This window comes from Salvia miltiorrhiza, chromosome 6, assembly GCF_028751815.1.
Source record: "Salvia miltiorrhiza cultivar Shanhuang (shh) chromosome 6, IMPLAD_Smil_shh, whole genome shotgun sequence".
Taxonomy (NCBI): Eukaryota; Viridiplantae; Streptophyta; class Magnoliopsida; order Lamiales; family Lamiaceae; genus Salvia; species Salvia miltiorrhiza.
The window spans coordinates 16,376,303-16,384,528 of record NC_080392.1 but is presented as its reverse complement, the minus strand read 5'-3'; the positions used below and the strand labels follow the sequence as shown (position 1 = coordinate 16,384,528).

The 8,226-nt window shown below is 41.0% G+C and overlaps 1 long non-coding RNA gene across 1 annotated transcript; it reads left to right on the top strand.

The window, feature by feature from the left end:
• Window positions 1-979: 979 nt before the first annotated feature.
• LOC130990201 (uncharacterized) lies at window positions 980-4,169 on the top strand. Its single transcript, XR_009090868.1, has 3 exons — window positions 980-1,470; window positions 3,363-3,425; window positions 3,939-4,169. It is a non-coding gene; the product is annotated as an uncharacterized LOC130990201 (long non-coding RNA).
• The last annotated feature ends 4,057 nt before the right edge of the window (window positions 4,170-8,226 follow it).

Sequence of the window (8,226 nt, the reverse complement as noted above, 5' to 3'; positions counted from 1 at the left end):
AGACGTGTTTCTTGTTGTTAAAATGTAACTGAATCATTGAATATATCTCTTAACATTAGTCTTATTTGATTAGCATTAATTTAGGAAACAAACGGATATCATAATTAACAAAATTACATTGATGTCCTTCGGTTAATAATAAAGAGACAATTTTGATATTGAAAATAGACCGATGGATTGCTTCAAATGGATGGCCAAGATCACTTCTTTCTTCTCTCCTACATTTAGTCACTTTTCATTGAACCATTGCCTATATATATATATATATATATATATATATATATATATATATAGGAGGAAGTTATACTAAGAATGCTATCTTTCGTGAGAAATGATAATCATTGAATAATCCAGTATATAGTGTTGAATAAGTTGCTTGTAACGACTGAATAACGAAATTCAATTAATTAGATAGAATTTTCGCTCCCTCCAGGATTCGAACCCAGGTAAAAATGTTATGCAGTCATTACAAGCAGCTTGTTCAACACTATATACTGGCTTATTCAATCATTCTCATTTCTCACGAAAAATAGCATTCTTAGTATAACTCATCCACATATATATATATATATATATATATATATATATATATATATAGGAAGAGGTTCTAATATGTAGTGACCCGCTCTATTATATATTTTAAATCCAGTAATGCGTGTTTATTTTTGTTCATCAGTGAATGAAAACGGTTATTATCCTGATATGAATTCAGCTTATGATCCTGAATTTATATTGTTAAAGCAGTCAATGATATTATTTCAGAGTTATAACTGACTTAGCAAAGTCACGTTATTTATTTAAGCGAGATGGAATTTGATTTTATTTTACTCAGGTCGTGAATTATTTCCGACTCATGAAGTTAATTAAATCTGCGGATTTAATTTAGAATTATTTTTACAGTCTATCGATATTAATATCAAGCAGATACACCATCACACGTTACATATTACAGTTATAAAAATTCTTTCCTATACTCCTATTACCCACCGGCTGCATCATCAAAGGTGAATGAGTAAAAGAAAGAAGAAAATAAATAGGAGAAAGAAAGGAAATAGGGAGGAAATAGGAGAAGAAACAAAAGAGAGAGGAGGCGTGCGTGTGTAAAGCAGCAACAGCTCTGCCACAGCCGCCCAACTCTACCAATCCCCTTCTCCCTACACCCTACCCCTATTCCTTAGCAGCTGCCAGCCGCCCCACTTCACCAATCTGTTAGTCAAAGGTTCTACAATTTTTTCAAGTTTGGCAGCAACTCTTTCCATTTTTACTGCTTGCAGCAACATTCCCTTTTGTCAACATTTGCTGCCAACAACTCTTCCCATATAATCTCATTATCAGCCAGCAACTCCCTCATATTTTCTTTCCTCGTGCGCTGTCATTCAAAGGGGAGGAATTGATTCAGCTGCTGTCAAGCTGGAAGAGTATTTCCCCACTGTATTCAACAACGCCAACCAAAAGAACAAACATTGCAAGGTATTCATTATTTCAATTTATTCAAGTTCCGGCTATATGCAGCATATGCCCAGTTTTAGAAATGCATAGTATGAGAGGAGAAGCATGACCATATTATCGAGATAGAACTCACTAGCAAACCAACAGATTATATGAACTCATTTTTATGAGAAACATAAGCAGAGATAATTACAGCAAGATAGAGAGTAATACTTCCCTCTTATGCTTAGAACCGAGCCATTTGGGGCTCGGCTTAAGACGAGTTCAGCCGAGAGTCGCGAGGGAGAGGAGAGGCTAGATAATTGTCGAACAGAGGGATTTAAGAGAGTGAGAGACAGACGGATTGAAGAGAGAGGGAGGTACCGGCGGCGGTCAGCGAAGCTACCGGCAGCGACTCGCCGGTACTCCAATGGCTTGATGTCGGCTTCACCGGAAAGGGAACTGCGGCGGCCGACACCTCGGCTGGAGGCGTGATCGAGAGAGAGAGAGACCCGAGGACAGCAGCCACGGCGTTACCAAACTGGAGGGGACGAGGCCGACCGGTACCAGGACAACAGCAGCGGATCGGCGAGCCTTTCACTTGCCGCCGGGAGGAACAGCGGCAACAGTCCAAGGGCAGCAGCGGCGCGATGAGGGCGTCGGACACTCCCCTGCTCGCCGGCCTTCACAAGGCGGCGGCGGAACTTCAGCGTGAGGGAGAGAGACCGGAACCGATGGCCGCTGAACAGCCGAGGAAGAGGGCCGATCAGATCTTGGCCGAGAAAGAGAGAGAGCGGCCGGAAGGAGAGGAGGCCGACGGGCTCCAGGCCGGAGCAACGCCGCTCCCAAACGGCGATCGGCCGCCCAATTTCGAAAGGGTAGAAGCAGCAGCAGCAATGATTCCTTGAGAATCAGGGCTCGATGTTGGGGGAGGAAAGAGGACGGCGTCGGGGCTTTGACGCGTCGACAGATGACGCCGGCCGAAGCAAGTGACGGATGAACGGCCGGAGGAGGCGCAGCGACCAGAACTTGGCCGAGAGAGAGAGAGATTGGCTTTGGGGTGAACGGCTCCAACAGAGAGAGAAAGAGGAGGACCGACAGTTTTTGAGAAGAGAGAGAGAGTGGGCTTGATTAATTTTAATTTTATTGGGCTTCTTTCACTTATTTTTTTTATTTGGGCTCTTTTATTTTAATTGGGCTTTCTTTATTGTAATTGGGCCGATTTTAATTACTAATTGGGCTCTGAATTTATTTCAGTTGGGCCTTGGTTAATTTATTTCAGTTGGGCCTTATTTATTTTACTCAAATGGGCCTCTATTACATTATTTCATTGGGCCGAATTTATTTAAATTGAAGCCCATCTATTTTATTGGGCTGTTATATTATCTTCGTTGGACCTCATTTGATTTATTTAATTGAGCCCAGCTAATCAAATTATTTATTTATTGGGCTAAGATTTATTTAATTACTTGAGCCGATGAATTATTTCAATTGGGCCTCTCATGTTAATTATTCAAGCCCACTTCTATTTAATTAATTATTAGGCTGCCTTATGTTGAGCCTTTTAATTATTTAATCTTATAACATTACTTGTTCCTATTTATTAAGCCCGATTAATTATGAGGTTATAAAGTGAATAAGCTGAAGTATTTATTTATTTTCTATTGACTACGAGGAGCGGGGGTTTATTTAATTGACGGATTAGAACACCCCGAAGAGAAAGGATTAATTTTTGTTAATTATCCGGCTTCATGAGACAAGACTTAGCTTTTATTTAAATCCGATAATCTGGATTAACAATAGAAATTCCCTGATTAGTATCTCAGAATAATAGTTCATGCATACGAGATTCATGCATAGTTAAATTACGCATTCTCATTTAATTGAGAATTTTCCCTCGATTTAAAGTCTTACGTTATTTTCTCGGATTAAAGGTTGAGCGCAAGAATAAGAGCTCGTCAAGGAGTCACTAATCTGTAGCAAAGCTTTGCTATCAGGTGGGTTTACTTTCATATATATCAAATGAGTTTAATGTTATGTTTGAACAGCTATTTCATTGCAAAATCATTGAACTGAAAATTATTTCAAGTATTGTCTTGCCATAAAATGTTTCAATTTCAGTATGATATCTATCTGATGTGGCTTTGCCAAGTTATATAATCGAATTCGGGTCCTGAGCAGTTGATAGCTATCCTGCCAGGGCTAGTGTACACCAGTGACCGTGAGTCATCTAGCGGGTTGGCCGGTCAAGTGACCGTGAGAGGTGGCCACCTCTCCGGCACACAGTTCCAGATATGATAGATTACAAGAGAACTTAGACTGCAGTCGAACTTTAAGAATCACAACTGAATTTAGTAAGCTTGGGCCTTTTTAGCGAAAAACCCATTGCTGTACTGTTTATGATGGCATGACAATTTAAATCTTTACGAAGCATGTTATATTTCATAGTAGGCATATGTGCCCACTGAGTACCTTTGTACTCAGCCCTGCATGTATTTCTAAATGTGCAGGTTGAGCAGTAGACGATGGTGATGAAGTGACGAGTGGAATCCTCTTTTGTCGCAATATTATATGCTATGAAAAACTCTAGGGTTACATGTCTTCATACATGTAATCAGAACCTTATTCCGCTGCGTACTCAGAAGTTTTATGTTATTTTGGCTAAGTCAGAGTTATCTGAACTTATTAGTTATTTGAGTCTATACGACTAAACCTCTGTTATATTATAAATATCCCTTTTTTTTTAAATGATGAAATGCAATTCTTCCTTGTTTGATTATCCCCTTTCTACCCCGCTTCTAATCTCCCTCCATTAGTCACGGTTTCCCCGACTTAATTATCCTTAATTATGTCCGGTCGTGACAGAGTGGTATCAGAGCAAATGACCTGCTCTGAACCCTAGAGTTAACCCATTTTTCTAGTATGATCACTAGTATATATGAGTCAGTCAACCAAAGCTCATCACTTCATCACATCGTCATGCTCAGCAAGAAAGAAGGTGGTAATGATTTTAAAACATTGAGAAGTTCACGTTCTATATGAATGTACTGATGCTTACATTCAAGTTTTATGCTTTATTGATTGATTAGATATCTCAATGAACTTAGATGCATTAAGAATGCATGATCACTGTTACGAGAAGAACAATAGAAGCTAGAAACTCAGTTATATTTCACTATAGCCATGGTGAAGAGCTAAGAAAGAGGAAGATAATCCAATGAAAGCAGTGCAAGCAGAGTGCTACGCACGAATCACTGAAGCAGGCATAGTTCTTCATTCAGGTTGTTCACGCGAGACGGAGCACCTAATCGACTATTGCCTTCGATGATAGTTTAAGTACAATATTGCTTATAAGTGATGAGTGCGACTGATGTAATCAGTTAGCTAATCCCTAATAAGCTGAGACTCGCTTCTAGCCTCGATTATCACTAGCTATGGCTAAAGGATAACCTTCATGATTCATGTATGAACTTCAGAGTTAGACTTACGAGGGGTCAAAATGCTTTGTATATGATGTTATAATATTACGATCAAAGCTATCAGCTTATAGTTTCAGATATTCGGAACCATTCTACTTACAGTACCTATCATATTAGATGAGGACACGACTGAGAATCCCTATTGATTATGATCACCTACTACAAATTGGAAAGACGAGATGTGATATGGGTACTAGCAGTTACCAACCATTATGATTGATCATAAAAGTCTACGCCAGTGCGTAAGACATGAGAAGCTCTCTAAGATGGTTCAGAGTTTAATAATAGCTAGAAGCGCCGACAGTGGATCGATGCTGAAACAAATGAATTAAGATTCTAATGAGACCCTAAGGATATACTCAAGATAAGTATATATACCTTAACCTATCGAGGACATCGCCTCAGTTAGAACGTCTTGGATTATGCATTTAGTCTGGTAGCCGCAATGAGAGCATTGACTAAAGTCATTCCATGACTTAGCATTACACATGGAGACACATACCCTATAAAGGTGCTCAGATGAGCAAAAGCTATTTCCTTATTGAATGCGTGATGATTCAGAAGGTCTTTTGCAAAAACACGGAAGAGTGTTTCAAATTATATGGTTGCATTTCAAGCGCTATGTGAAGGAACACTAAGTACTAGAAGTACTACATTAAGATCATATAGAGGAACATTGTTGAGTAAGGTCGAGCCTACCTTATTTCGCCTATAGAAGATGTTTAAGGATTGCATTAAACTAGGAGGCAGACTCCAAGTTTGAGAAGCTCTAGAATATTCTCAAGGACATGTTCAAGATATTAAGAAGAAAGTAGTGATTTTAGACCAAATATACCTTTTGCAGCCAAGGAACAAGAGTTGCCAAGTTCGGAAAAGTATTTCCGAATGACTGAGAAGTAGTTGTGTCGGACCTGGCCAGTCCACATGGCCAAAATCTCAGTAGTCGTCATATATAGGTCTTTAAACCTATATATTTTAAACCTTCATCTGAAAAGCCAAACGGGTTCAGACTATTAGGTCATTTCGTTTCGACCTTTCAGTCAATTCATTTCTACCCTATGGTTATTCATTTTCAATTGTTTGGCAAATTATTGAAACACTTTGCCTAATTGCCATTTGTGATTTGAATCATTGCGATCTACTAGCTGTTGGTAGATTTCTGTGACCCAAGGATAAACAGATACTCATCAGATTAAATCAGTCAAACATGTATGCTTCAACCCAAGGGTCAAGCACATAATGCATACAGACAATCTCTTATGCATTTAGTAGGACGTTATTTGTGTATTTCGAAAACGATGATCATTTCGATGCTTTTGTATGCCCCTATGTTGGCTTAGTTATTTTGACTAGTATTAGTACGGAGACGCGAAACCTTGGGGCGTTCCGTGACTGAGCTCTTTCATGATGAATTTGCAAGATAGCCAGTTCATCATGTATAATGCTTGAATAGATCACCAGATCTATATTCAAATGTTGATGAAATAGTCCTCATTGATACTAATTTCCCATGTCTATATAGCGACCCTATTAGTCTTTTGCGGCAAGTCACTTCCGCTATGTTATTTATATACCTTCATGAGAAAAAGTACGAGCGAGATTCGAGAATCAAGAAAGCAATTTACAGAATTGATGATATGCATCTGTGGTGACTATATGTCGACTCATCGGAATGCCAACAAAGCAAAGACGTCCGAGAGAAGGGGAAAGAATTCCCTGAAATGAAGGAAGAGGCCCAGAAACAGGGCCAGAACTATAAATAGTCCCACCACCTGTTCAGCCAGAACGGCGGATTGAGGAATTATTCTTGCGACAGAACCCACCTACCTTCAACGGGACAGGAGACCCGGCAGAAGCTGAAACTTGGGTTCGCACTATTGAGCGCATTTTCAACTTCCTGCGTTGCACCCACCAAGAGCGCCTGACTTGTATGTCCTTTCAGTTGACTGGGTCAGCTGATTTCTGGTGGGAAGTAAGGATGAAAACGATGACACCAGAGCAGTTAGAAAACCTGACATGGGAACAATTCAAAGCCGGTATATATGACAAATATATACCCAAGAGCTACCGCAAGAAGAAGGAAGCTGAATTTTACAATCTAAAGCAAGGGAAGATGTCGGTAACTCAATACGACAGGATGTTCTGCGATATGTCTAGATATGCGCCGGAACAAGTTGACACAGATGAGAAGATGGCTGAAAAGTTTTGTGCCGGTCTGAGGCACGAGATTAGGATGGCATTGGCAAGCCACGGAGGATTGTCCTACACAGAGTCGCTCAGCCGAGCATTAGACATTGAGTCAGCCATGCCAGGAGAAAGACTTGCAATTGTACCTGCGCCAGCACCTCCACATGATCAAAGTTATAATCAGAATTTCAAAGGAAAGAGGAGATGGGACAACAGTAACCCGAACCAAGGCGAGAAGAGGCCATGGCAGGGACGGGTCTTCCAGTCACAGGGCTATGGAAACCAGGGCGCACCGAAACAGATGGGAAATAACCAACAGAGGGCCCCACCTTGCCTCAAATGTAACAAAAGTCATGTGGGAATCTGTAAGGCCGGCAGTGATAGTTGCTATATCTGCAACCAGAAGGGGCACTATGCAAACCGGTGCCCGAATAAGCAACACGGAACGGGTTCAAGGCCGAACCCACCTATCCAGGCTCTGCATCTGCGAGCAATCCAAGCTTATCCTCAACCAAACCCAGGGCAGCAACTGCAACAGTATCAGCAACCCCAGTTTCAGCAGTTACAGTCGTTTCGGCCACAACAGCAACAGCCGTTTCAGCCACAACCACGTCGACAACAGCAACGACAGCAAAAACCACAGAGAGGGCCTCGTCATGTTAGAGCCTATGCTATGAGGCAGAAGCAGCCCGTGAACAACCATGGAAACCTGGCAGGCATGGGCATGCTACTCAATACTCCTGTTGTACTTCTATTTGATACGGGCGCATCGCATACTTTCATTTCAAGTACATGTGTCGACACCTTAAAACTTAAAATGGAAAGAGCTGACCAGGAGTTGAGTATATCATCACCTATAGGAGGGATGACGACAGTAGATCATGTGTGTTTGAACCTAGAACTGAACATAGGGTCACTCAAGATTGTAGTGAACAACTCGTATGTTATACCGATGGGAGATGTGGACATAATCCTAGGAATGGACTGGCTAGCCGAGAACTATGCCACCATCCTTTGTAACGAAAGACGGATATCGTTTCGACCCCCAGGAAGAGAGCTGTCACATTTCCACGGAATTAGCATGGGGAGAAGAAAGATGATCATCTCCGCCCTACAAGCAACGAAAATGATG